At 37.3% G+C, this 13,436-nt stretch overlaps 1 pseudogene; it reads left to right on the forward strand.

Annotated features, from left to right (window-relative positions):
* Positions 1–5,665: 5,665 nt before the first annotated feature.
* On the forward strand, positions 5,666–7,030 carry LOC143398336 (rab5 GDP/GTP exchange factor-like; annotated as a pseudogene).
* The last annotated feature ends 6,406 nt before the right edge of the window (positions 7,031–13,436 follow it).

The raw sequence follows: 13,436 nt of genomic DNA on the forward strand, positions 1-13,436 counted from the left end.
TGATCATTTCAGAGAATAAGCAACGAACATTACCTCTGCCCTGCTTATTAACTGTCTCTTCATCCTTCACCTCATAGTTAATATTGACCACTGAAAATGATATTTTACCTGCAGGAGAATTTGAGTTGGTGCCTGAGGATGTCAGTTCATTTTTCAAACTCACTTCAGCATAATTTGTTCCCAAAGCCATCTTGAGAAGAAACCTTCTGCTTTTTTCAGAAATCCCATGCCATCTTTTCCTTAAAACATATCACAAATGAGATTCCAGCCTGAGAGCAAATTACTCTACCACTTAACTAGATGAGAGCAGAAGTAATAAATAGACACATACCTGAGAGGTAAATCACTGAGGTCTCATCTTCAAGACAACCAGAATGAGAATTACAGCCTCCAAACAGTAGATATAGATAAGTATAACGAAAGTGGGAACTCAAAAGAAATAGGAAGGAAAGGAGAAGAGGAATCAGGCAATTAGAGAAGTCTTTTCTAAGAACCTCATTCTGTAAACTCACCAGGAAAACTGAAATTTGTGCTTCCACATGCAAATGTAACTTATTAGCCAACCAACCAATCACCACTATTATGAACCTTTCATTTTGCTACTGGTCACCTCCAGAACTCCTGAAAACCATAATAAAAGAGGATGCCACTTTTATTCTACACTTATCTCTCCCTTTACCCCCCACAACACCTTAACAACCTGCTCTGGAAAGTAAATATGACTATACTTAACAGTTGGGAAAATTAAATGAAATCATGTGTAGAAGAGAATGAACTTAAACTGAGTGCCAAATCTGATTGATTTTTCCAAAGGCTAAAATGAAAACAGTCCAAAAACCAAATCTTTCATGTGGGACCATTCCACAAAGCTGCTCTCAACCAACTCATGCCTGAGTTCTTTGCCTCAGTTCTCGCCAAATGATTTCGCTTCTTTTAATAACCCTACCTAACTCTTTTTCATTTCTATCTTCGTCCTTCCATATCTTCCCTCTCTCTCACCTCTGTATTTGTTTCCACTGATTTTTACATTTATTTTATATCAAAATATATTGAAAACACTAAATTCACAGTAATACCCCTGATTCTAATTCAATGCCTCAGATTTCATTTTTATTTACTTAATTTCCACATTTTTTTACACTTCAGTGACATAAAGATACCTATGTTTGTTATCTTTTACTTTTTACTTATTTGTTAACTCATTTGATTATACTCTGGATGTTACCAATCTCTCATCTTGTGCCATCATTCCCTAAAACACTCTTCTTCTTGATATATTCCTTACTTCTTAATCTAATCTCCTATCCCCTAGCCTGAAGTCCTCTTAACTCTAATTGAGTGTTCCCACACAGGGCCAGCCAACCATACCCAAAAAAATGAACATTCTGCTCACTTTGCTGAAGTTCTGACCCTGTGCTAAGCCACCCCTCAAGTTTACAGCACGTATGAAAGAGAGTCAGTGTCCTACAAGATAGCATTCACCTGAAAATTCTAGTCCAAGACCATTCACATTGTTCTCTTAATTTGGCTGGTTTCTTGGGAATACAGAGGAGTGTTTCAGGGACATGGTGTATTACTGTTCTTCTTTTATTTAAGGATGCATCAGATCTTAAAGCTTATCTTTAGCCATCCTGGCCAGCCTGAGCTCTCACAGCCCACACAAGGTTACAGGATCAATTTCCCTTCTGGGGTTTGCCACCATGTGGAGAGCTCTCTTATCCTGCTCAGTTTCTGAAACCCACACTATGTCTGTCTTTGGTGTAGATATTTTCTTCATCCCGCTTGGGCTTTGATACCCCATGTCAGGTCCTCCACTGCCTGCAAGAATGCCTTCTTGAAACAAACAAGAATGTGTACAGAGGGGCTGGGGCTGGGGCTAAGCGGTAGAGCACTTGTTTCCCATGGGTGAGGTCCTGGGTTCGATCCTCAGTACCACATAAATAAAATAAAGGTACTGTGTCCACCTACAACTAAAAAAAAAAAATTTAATGTGTAAAGAGATACTACAGATTGGAAGAAATTCTTCACCACCAGGACCTCAGATAAGGCATTAAATTCAGGATATACAAAGAACTCAAAAAACTTAACTCACAGCTGGGCTCAGTGGCACACATCTATAATCCCAGAAGCTCAGAAGGCTGAGGAAGGAGGATCACAAGTTCAAAGGATGCCTCAGAAATAAGCAAGGAACTAAGCAACTCAATGAAATCCTGTCTCTAAATAAAAAATAAAAAATAGGGCTCAAGATGAGGCTCAGTGATCAAGCACCCCCAAGTTTAATCCCCAGTACCAAAAAAAAAACTTATAAATAAACTAGTCAATAAATGGGCAAAACAAACATTTCACAGAAGAAGAAACACAAATAATCAAAAAATATATGAAAAATGTTCAATATCTCTAGCAAGTAGAGAAATGCAAATTAAAAATATACCAAGATTCCATCCCACTCCAGTCAGAATGGCACTTATAAAGAATACAAATAACAGTAAGTATTGATGAGGATGTGAGGAGAAAGTTACACTCATACATTGCTGGTGGAACTTCAAATTGGTGCAAACATTCTGGAAAGTAGTATGGAGATTCCATAGAAAACTTGGAATGGAAACATTTGATGCAGTTATAGCACTCCTCAACATATACCCAAATGACAGCATACTACAGAGATGCAGCCACATCCATGTTTATAGCAGCTCAACTCAAAATAGCCAAGCTATGGAAACAACCTTCAATGGATGAATGGACAAAGAAAATGTGGCATATATACACAATGGAATATTACTCAGCCACAAAGAAGAATTAAATAATGGCATTTTTTCAGAAAATGGATAGAATTGAAGAATATCATGCTAACTGAAATAAGTCAATCCCAAAAAGCCAAAGGCCAAATGTTCTCTATGATTTGTGGATGCTAACCCAAATTAAGAGAGGTTGGAGAGGGAAATAATAGAAATAGATTGGACTAGCAAAGGGGGATAAAGGGAAGAGAGGGGGAGGTGAATAGGAACAACAGTCAAATTAATTGGTCATAACTTTCCTAGGCTTGTATTTGTGTACATGACCAGTATAACTCCACATCCTGTATAATCACAAGAGTGGGAACCCTAAATAGAATAAGTTATATTTTATGTATGTATATTTTGCCAAAATACATTCTTCATTCTACTGTCATGTCAACAAAAATAAGAAATAACAAAAAAAATTTGAAAAAAAATGCCTTCAGTACCTTGCTTATGTGATGAGTTCCAACACTGGACTGTCTACATACAGACATCCTCTTTACCCTGCCTGGTCTCTGAAACCCACACAGGTTTACCCTCTGCAAGAATGCCCTCCTCACCACACTTAGGCACTGAATCCCAACCAATATTGGAAGTAACACTGTGCAGCAGTGTCTACTCACCTCTCCCAGAGGCTGAGATTTCATGCCAGGCTGCACCTCTCACCTAAAAGGGGCTCTGACTTCTCACAGAAAGTGACTTCATGCATAAATACTTCCCTATCCTGCTTACATTCCCCATACCTGACCACACCACCACATAGATGGCCTCTTCTCACAGACTGACATCTCACACCAGCCTTCCCCTATGGGGGAAATTTCCTCAATTCTCCTGTCCTCTGCTACTCTGCTCTGGACCACTGCCACTTGTGGACAGCCTCCTCACCATGCTCAGGGTCTGATTATCCATGCCAGAGGACACCCCACCACCATGGTGAGGTTGTCTTCACTTTTCAGGGGCTCATTGGAGCTGTCAAACCAAACCTCTTCATTGTTACCTTTCTCTGCTTGAGCTCTAAGGCCCTGTGCTACATTGATTCCACCTGCTCACCCCATCCTACAGCAAACACCTACTTTGCCTTGGCCAATTTAGGGCTTAATTTAGGACTGAAAAATTTAGTAGGAAAAGGGTGCTACCGTGCACAAAGAAGTCTTATGTTCTCTGCAATTAATTTTTGGACTTCACAAAATACATGCTTTTAGACAGTTGTGCTTACACATACCCTTATCCCAATAATAATAACTGATTCTAAGAGGCTTTCTCATCCAACTTCTTTAAGCAAAATAGGTTTCTAAATTTATGTCTCTCTCTCTAGTATAAGTCACATTGCAAATAGATTATAATGTATCAGAAACAACCCCAAAGCTGAGTGGCTTATAATATTTATTTCCCACACACATTACATGTGGGCTTAGGATGTAGATCATAAACTGACTATAACTTGGCTTTGATCCTTTCTGAATGTTTTCTTTTTCTGGAACCCAGGTGAGAGGCATGGTGAGAAGGATGTCCACACATGCAGTGTTCCACAGCACAGTAACAGGGTACAAGAGGATTGAGAAGGTATCCACAATGGTTGAGTGACTCCTTGTATGTTGAACTGTGCAGCAGCACTCTCAATTTGGGTCAAGTGCATATTATATTCACTCTGATATATTGACCAATGGATGTCACCTGGATAAACCTGTGAAAGGGGAGAAAAAAGACACTCCACTCATAGAAATACATGTCAGTAACATAAAGCTTAATCCTTTCTCAGAGAAGGATATAAACACTTGGAAATGGTGATGTAATCTATGCCCAAACCCTTTAAATTATAGAGTCAACAGATCTCTTAGTGAACTTTAAAAAAGAGGAACCTCTAGAGCAGAAAGATAAAATACTAGAACTTCTATTTATATTTCCTTGTGATTTTAAGAAAAATAGTCTTCCCAATATTTTATGGATTTAGTATTGCATGCCTGTCATGTTTGTTATGTGACTTCTAGTGAGGGAGGCATGAAAGTTCCTAAAAAGTTATGTTGTACCTTTCATGTTGACTTTTTGGCTACATGTTGCTTCCTAAGTTTTTTGTAAATAAAAGTCATGTGCTGCAAATTTTGCTCACTTTTCTCAGTGTTGTGAATAGTTTCCCAATGGTATGCTAATTAGCACATTTTTTATTAAGCACACAAGCACATGTACACACAACCCATGCTCCCTGGGCAAACAAAATGTTCTAGCAACAATTGAGAAGGCAACTACATTATAAAAGACACATATACTGGGGAGGGCCAATTTGGAACACAGAAGAAATATTATTGCCACATTGTGATTTTTTTAAAAGTGGGGATACAGTTATCGACCTTCATTTTTGAAACTCTCATAGAGGATTTCATTTGACCACCATGTATGAAACTCAATTCAAAATGTATTAAAGACCTAAACTTAATACCTAAAAGTATAAAACTACTGGAACAACACATGAAGGGAAAAAATTCAATACATCCATAGAAGAAAAGATTTTTTGGATAACACCCCAAAAGCACTGACAGCAAATAAAAACATAACATTATGTCAAGGAAGCAGCACGGGAAACAACATAGTAAAGATACAACCTACAAAAGAGGAGAAAATATTTTTCAATTAATTTTCTGACAGGAATTACTACAAGAATGAATAAGGATTCAAGAAACACAACAGTAAAAATACAAATTGTCCAAGTAAAATCGGGCAATCTGAACACACATTTCTTCAAATGAAAAAATGCAAATTACCCACATGTACAGGAAAATATTTCAGTGTCACGAACCATCAGCAAAATGCAAATCAAAACCACAGTGAGGCACCTCCTGGAGCTGCACCAGGGGAGGTAGTGCTGACTCCAAGGGTCACCAAGCAGGAAGAGGATGAGCCTGAAGTCTGAGTGCCTAGGAATTCACATAGACCAGTAGGAGCTCCTGTGCAAGAAGGGTTGTGGCTATTATGGCAACCCTGCCCGGCAGGGCTTCTGCTCCCAGTGCTGGATAGAGGAGTACCACAGAGCCCAGGAGAAGCAGATCCAGAAGGACTTGGGAACTGGTTAAAGGACTTCAGCAGGAGGAGAAAGAGGCAGCAGTTAGAGCAGCCAGGGGGCTCCCTTCATCACATTTTCCAAATTTGAAGAAAAGAAAACCAGTGGAAAGATCTACAAGGTAACCACAGTAAAGAAATCCTTCAGTGCTTGTTCCAGAGTTGGATCAAAAAGGCCAGAAATTCAGGAAGCAAAAGCTCCCAGTCCTTCCATAAACTGGCAAATCAGCATTGAAACAGGGTCTAAGACACTAATAGAGTTTCTCAAGACCTTCCACAAAACAAAACGAGATCTATAAGCCAACCAAGATGTTTGGGGAAGGAACCATTACAAAAAAGGATTTGGGCATTGAGGAGCAGTCAGAGTGTCATCAGGAGTTTTACCAGAATGTGGTGGAAAGAATGCTGACTCCTAGGAAAGGGCCTCCAGAAACAGTTGAGAAGATAATGGATCAGATGGAAAAGTACATCATGACTCCCTCTCTAAATATGTGTTCTGTTCAGAAGCCACTGATGATAGGAAAGACCACACCATTCAGAAGAAGTTAAAATATCACTGATATGGATACAAAGCCTGTGCCCAATATAAGCTGGTCTGCATCACCATGTGTAGCAAGCACATCTTCAATGCCATCAAGATCACCAAGAATGACTTGAGCCTTCTTCTGCTTCTTGCCCAAGCTCATCTACATCGTACTGAAGGGCAACCCCAGCACACCTGTAGTCCTACATACAGTACATCACCCGCTTCTGGAACCCAAGCTGGCTGATGACAGGGAGGACAGATACTATTTCACCAACCTGTACCGTGCTGGGGCTTTCATTGAGAAATTGGATGCTCAGTCTTTGAATTCAAGTCAGGAGGATTTTGATTGCTACATGACTAGCCAGACCACTTCCAGGAGGCTAGAACCCAAGAGTTGGTCCCCTGATGCTTGCTTGGATGTGAAGCAGATGTATAAGATCTTGAAGCTCCTGTCTCAATTGAATGAAAGACAGGAAAGAATCATGAATGAAGCCACAAAACTTGAAAAAGACTTAATAGATTGGACAAATGGAATTGCAAAGAAGTTCAAGACATCGTGGAGAAATATCCACTTGAAATTAAGCCCCAAAGTCAACCGTTAGCAGCTATTGATTCTGAAAATGTTGAAAATGACAAAATTCCTCCAGTATTGCAAACTCAGGTGTATGCACAATGATAAAGATTATAATTATTTATTTGAGCCTGCATTGTACGTAACAGTACTGCAGCCTTCAAGTGGGATCTAGAATATACTCAATTGCTTATAAATGTCAAAGCATTTTTTTAATAATTTATTTTTTAGTAATAGAAGGATATGATGTTTTTATTTTATTTTTTTTATGTGGCGCTGAGGATTGAACCCAGGGCCTTGCATGTGCTACACGAACGCTCTACCACTGAGACACAACCCCAGCCCAGTCTGAGCATTTTTAAGGTACATTTTGTGGGGGTTGTTTTGTATGCTTTATTTTATTTTTCCTGGTACAGGAAGCTTAGTTAATAATAAACTACTGGAAAAAAAACAGAATGAGAAATTATCTCACCCCAGTTCAAATGGCTATTATCAATAAGAGCAAAAAACTAAGAAATTCTGGTGAAAATCCACAGGAAATGTAAGTCTTATACACTGCTGGTAGGAATATAAATTAGTATAACCATTATGGAAAAACTAAAAAATTTTCTCAAAAAACTAAAGATAAACTCTTCATATGACCCCACTATCTCATTTGGATGCATATTTGATAAACTGCAATTGTCAAAAAAGAGAGACATTCACTCTTATATTTATTACTGTACTACTCACAATAGCCAGAGTATAAAATCAGATAAATTGTCCATCAACATCAAATGGATGAAGAAAATGTAGCATATATACATAATTGAATATTATTCACTAATATGAAAAAAGAGATTTTTGTCACATGTAGCAACGTAAATAAAACAGGAAAATATTCAGTAAAATAAGTCAGGTGCAGAAAGACAAATACTGCATACTCTCCCACTTGGTACCTAAAAAGTTGATCTCTTAAATGTAAATAATATACTAGGTATGAGTGACTAAAATAGAGGTTTAGAAAGCAGGTAGTTAATGGGTACAGGAGACATTTAGTACAGTGGAAAAACAACAGTTCATAGCAATGAACTGAGTATTTTCAAATAGCCAGTAGAGAGAATTTTAAATTTTGTAGAGGAATGAAAATTTTGAATGTAAAACATTCCATTATTGTCATGTATCCAATAAATAAATAAATAAATAAATGAATTTTAAAAGATGTGTACTGAAGTATTTTGGGGCAAGGTGCCATATATAAAACATACTCTCAGATGGTGCAACAAATACTATTTATGTAATTGGTCAAAACATTAACAATTCTCAGATATAGATGCGGGGTATGTGAAAGTTGATTACACATTCATTCAACTGCTGTTTGAAACTGTTCATGATAAAAAGTTGAGGGTAAAAACACAGTCTGTTTGCATAGGTTTGGGTTGAGTAAAAAATTTATATTACCTATATCAGGGAAAAGACTCTTAATCAACAATTTAATTCAGAAATTTGTCTACATCTTATGGTAACCCTCAAAATTTTAAAAAAGGCAAATGCAAAACCACTTCAGAGTATTACTCCCACAACCTTGGTAGATTGAGATTACTCAAGAGGAAAACTACCTCTAAAATTGTACTTATGGATAAAAAAATTTTTAAAACATACCCAAAAAAAAAAAAACCTTACTCCCAACAGAAAATCCACAAACACATGTGAGAAAAATTGAAAATGCAGTAACATTAGTGATGTTAAATTATTTAAGAAAAACAGGAGAAAGAAGATGGCAGAGCTGACCAGGGCAGCAACCATCCACTCCTCTGTAGCCTGGAATCAAAGCAGGGAAAGAACAACTGACCAGAGAGGTGGGTGGCAGAGCGAATACTTGAAAACTCAACATTGAACAATTTAATACTTGGGCAAGTTGGAATTATTTTACTAGATCAAAAAATAAGAAAATAATTCCTTTACCCAGAGCTGACTATGGTAGGGCCAGGGGAAAGAACAAAGGCAGAAACGCACAGGGAAACTCGCTTCCTGAACAACAGTTACCAAAAAAAAAAAAAAAAGAGAGAGAGAGAGAGAGAGAGTTTAAAATTGTTAGAAGTAGCAAAGACAATCAAGGACATTGCACAATTCAACTTAAATTGTTGGCAGAAAATGGTGCTGGGAAGGACAGCTGTTTTGTGGAGACCACACCTAGACTTAGAAGAAACTAAATCTGTAGAGCTTCTCCCCGTCTACAATTACAAATGAAAACACAGGGAATGCCTCAGAAGTGGGTTGTCCCAGTAATCCATAGAGAAGGACCTTGTAGATGGATCACAGTTGACAGGGGGTTACCAAAACCCCTTCCCCTCACCACAGTCCAGGGGCAAGAAGTGCAGCTTACCTGGGAGTCTAATGAACTGAGACCTCTGAAACTATGAGCCCTGAATAAACCTTTCCTCCTTAACACTGTTCACATTGGGTCTCTTGGTCACAGCAGTGACAAAACTGACTAAAACAGATGTTGTCCATAAAAATGGTTCTCCTTAGATTTTTTAAACATGCATAATACTAAAATTAGATATAAATATCTCATTACCTTCAAAATATTGAAATATTGAAATACTATAAATGAAGGTTATCACCATTATCTTCCAATATAAGCTTTAAGTGTTAAAACTTGGTTGTAATATCAGTTACTCCTATGTTTCTTTTATCTCTCATTTTCTTTTATTTGTCTTTATCATGTATTAAACATTATTGGGAGCCAGAGGAAAGAAATACAATTCCTTTTGTAAAGAGACAAGGTCTATTGGACATGCATGTGAATAAATAATTTCAGTACAGTGGGAGAGGCACAATATCACACTATGGTCAATCAGTTGTGGCAAAAAAGAGAAGAGACTGTTTCCACTTGAGCTTATCAGGAAAAGTTCTATAGTAGAAGAAGAAGGACCTGTGCCAAAATTCTGGAGCACAGAAAGGGGATTTACTGCAACACTGACAAAGCACATGAGGAGTACTGAAGTCATGTAGTTATTTGAGGCAGAAAGACCAGAGGGTGCAAAGGTACTGAAATAATGCAGCATATGGTTGCATCTGAATATCTGGAATATTAGGATGAACATGGAGAGTCCCTCTTTTGGTAATGAAGGCACACAGGTAGGCCACAATCAGTTCATTAGTTATTATCTTTAATGTTAACATAGTGACACTTTAGGTATGGTAGGAAGTTTTATTTACCTTTATTTACCCTGTGTTGTGTTCATCTGTAAGACACATAAACCATATTACCTCCCTTGGAGGGTTGTGTGAAGATTAAATGAGACTCTTCATACAAAGAATTTAGCTAGTGTCTAACAAATAACCACTGCTCAAGAAAATATAGAATGAGGAGGCATTTGGTCTTCGTTTTCATTTTTTGTTGTTTTTTGTTGTTGTTGTTCATTTTTAAAATTTTTTTCACATTTTTGTTTAATGTGTATTACACTTGTATGGTGAGATTAGGAAAAAAAAATTGTTCCAGAAAAATTTGAAACAGGTACAGTCTCAGATTCCATACATGAAGTGCCTACACAGTCTATTTCTTTTTTCCGTTTAAACACTTTTGTTCATCAGGAAGTCTAAGCAATAATTCCTACAATTGTTGCTGGAGGGAGCATGCCCTCTAGTGGTCCCCAGCAATCATGCAGCCAGATGCAACAGCCACACAGAGTGCTGCAGTGACATTTCTTTCCAACTCTAGGTGCAGAAGCAAAACACACCTAAGAACAAAGAAAATAAGGAACAGCAAACAAAAAAATCAATGGTGAGTCTATAGTGAACTATTTTATTTAATTGATAACATGATACTATCACTAGATTAATAGAGCAAAAAAAGAGATCACAATGGACCCTTGTTTTACTGCAGGCAATACATGTATATTACACCTCTTTAAAAAAAAAAAAAAAAAGTGTGCTGCCTCCACATCCTATGTTCTTCAAAATGGGAATAAAGTCATGATTTTTTCTTAGTTTAGAATGATTTTTAATTTATTGAAAAGTTACACAGGTAATGCATAAATTCCCAGATGCCCTCACTAACCCACTGTCCTCTGATGTATATTTCATGGGGTGCTCAACAATATGAAGAAAGTAACATTGGTTATCAACCCAACTCTGACATTGTTTTAGATTTTTGCAGGTTTTGCTCTGTGTTCCTTTTGCTGTTCTGAATCAAATCCAGAGACCACATCACATTTAGCTGTCATGTTTCCTTACACTTCTCTGGTCTGTGACAGTTTTTCAGCCTTCCTGTGTTTTTCATGATCTTTTTTTATTTATTAATTATTTTTTATTTATATATGACAGCAGAATGCATTACAATTCTTATTACACATATACAGCACAATTTTTTATATCTCTGGTTGTATACACAGTATATTCAACCAATTCCTGTCTTCATACCTGTACTTTGGATAATAATGATCACCACATTTCACCATCATTAATAACCCCATGCCCCCTCCCTTTCCCTTCAACCCCTCTGTCCTATCTATAGTTTATCTATTCCTCCCATGCTCTCCCTTCCTATCCCACTATTAATCAGCCTCCTTATATCAAAGAAAACATTCTGCATTTGGTTTTTGGGGATTGGCTAACTTCACTTAGCATTATCTTCTCTAACTCCATCCATTTACCTGCAAATGTCATGATTTTATTCCTTTTTATTGCTGAATAATATTCCATTGTGAATATATGCCACATTTTTTTTGTCCATTCATCCACTGAAGGGCATTTAGGTTGGCTCCACAGTTTATCTATTGTGAATTGTGCTGCTATAAACATTGATGTGGCTGTGTCCCTGTAGTATGCTGTTTTTAAGTCCTTTGGGTATAGTCCAAGGAGAGGGACAGCTGGGTCAAATGGTGGTTCCATTCCCAGTTTTCCAAGGAATCTCCATACTGCTTCCCATATTGACTGCACCAATTTGCAGTCCCACCAGCAGTGTGTGAGTGTGCCTTTTCCCCCACATCCTTGCCAACACTTATTGTTGTTTGTCTTCATAATAGCTGCCATTCTGACTGGAGTGAGATGATAGCTTAGTTTTGATTTGCATTTCTGTGATTGCTGGAGATGATGAGTATTTTTTCATATATTTGTTGATTGTATATCCTCTTCTGAGAAGTGTCTGTTCAGGTCCTTGGCCCATTTGTTTTTTCGGTGCTTAGCTTTTTGAGTTCTTCATATACCCTAGAGATTTGTGCTCTATCTGATGTGTGAGGGGTAAAGATTTGCTCCCAAGATGTAGGCTCTATATTCACCTCACCTTCTTTTGCTAAGAAGAAGCTTTTTAGTGTGTGACCATCCCATATATTGATTCTTGATTTTAATTCTTGAATCACAGTAGTCTTATTAAAGAAGTTGAGGTCCAATCCCACATGATGGAGATTAGGGCCTACTTTTTCTTCTATTAGACACAGTGTCTCTGGTTTTATTCCTAAGGCCTTTTAGTTAACATAGATCCATTTTGAGTTGAGTTTTGTGCATGGTAAGAGATAGGGGTTTAATTTCATTTCATTGCATGTGGATTTTCAGTTTCCCCAGCACCATTTGTTGAAGAGGATATCTTTTCTCCAATGCATGTTCTTGGCACCTTTGTCTAATATAAGATAATTGTAATTTTGTGGGTTAGTCTCTGTGTTCTCTATTCTGTACCATTGGTCTACCAGTCTGCTTTGGTGCCAATACCATGCTGTTTTTGTTACTATTATTCTGTAGTGTAGTTTGGGATCTAGTATAGTGATGCAACCTGTTTTACTCTTTCTGCTAAGGATTGTTTTAGCTATTCTGGGTCTCTTATTTTTCCAGATGAATTTCATGATTGCTTTTTCTATTTCTATTAGGAACGTCATTGGGATTTTGATTGGAATTGCATTAAATCTGTATAGTGATTTTGGTAGTGTGGTCATTTTGACAATATTAATTTTTCCTATCTAAGAGCAAGGAAGATCGTTCCATCTTCTAAGGGCTTTTTTTATTTCTTTCTTTAGGATTTTGTAATTTTCATTATATAGATCTTTCACCTCTTTCTTTGATTCCAAAGTTTGTTTTGTTGTTGTTGCTGTTGTTGTTGTTTGTTTGTTTCTTTTTGTTTTTGCTTTTGTTTTTTTGAGGCTATTAAAAATGGGGTGGTTTTTCTTGTTTCCCTTTCTATGGATTTGTCAGTGATATACAGAAATGCCTTTGATTTATGGGTGCTGATTTTATATCCTGCTACTTTGCTGAATTTATTTTCTAGTTCTAGAAGTTTTCTGGTGGAACTTTCAGGGTCTTCTAGGTATAGAATCATATCATCAGCAAGTAGTGCCAATTTAAGATTCTTCATTTCCCATGTGTATCCCTTTAATTTCTTTCATCTGTCTAATTACTCTGGCCAGTGTTTCAAGAACTATGTTAAATAGAAGTTGTGAAAGAGGGCATCCATGTCTTATTCCAGTTTTTAGAGGGAATGTCTTCAATTTTTCCCATTTAGAATGATGTTGGCCTGGGGCTTAGCATAGATAGCCTT

Source organism: Callospermophilus lateralis, chromosome 4 (assembly GCF_048772815.1).
Source record: "Callospermophilus lateralis isolate mCalLat2 chromosome 4, mCalLat2.hap1, whole genome shotgun sequence".
Taxonomy (NCBI): domain Eukaryota; kingdom Metazoa; phylum Chordata; class Mammalia; order Rodentia; family Sciuridae; genus Callospermophilus; species Callospermophilus lateralis.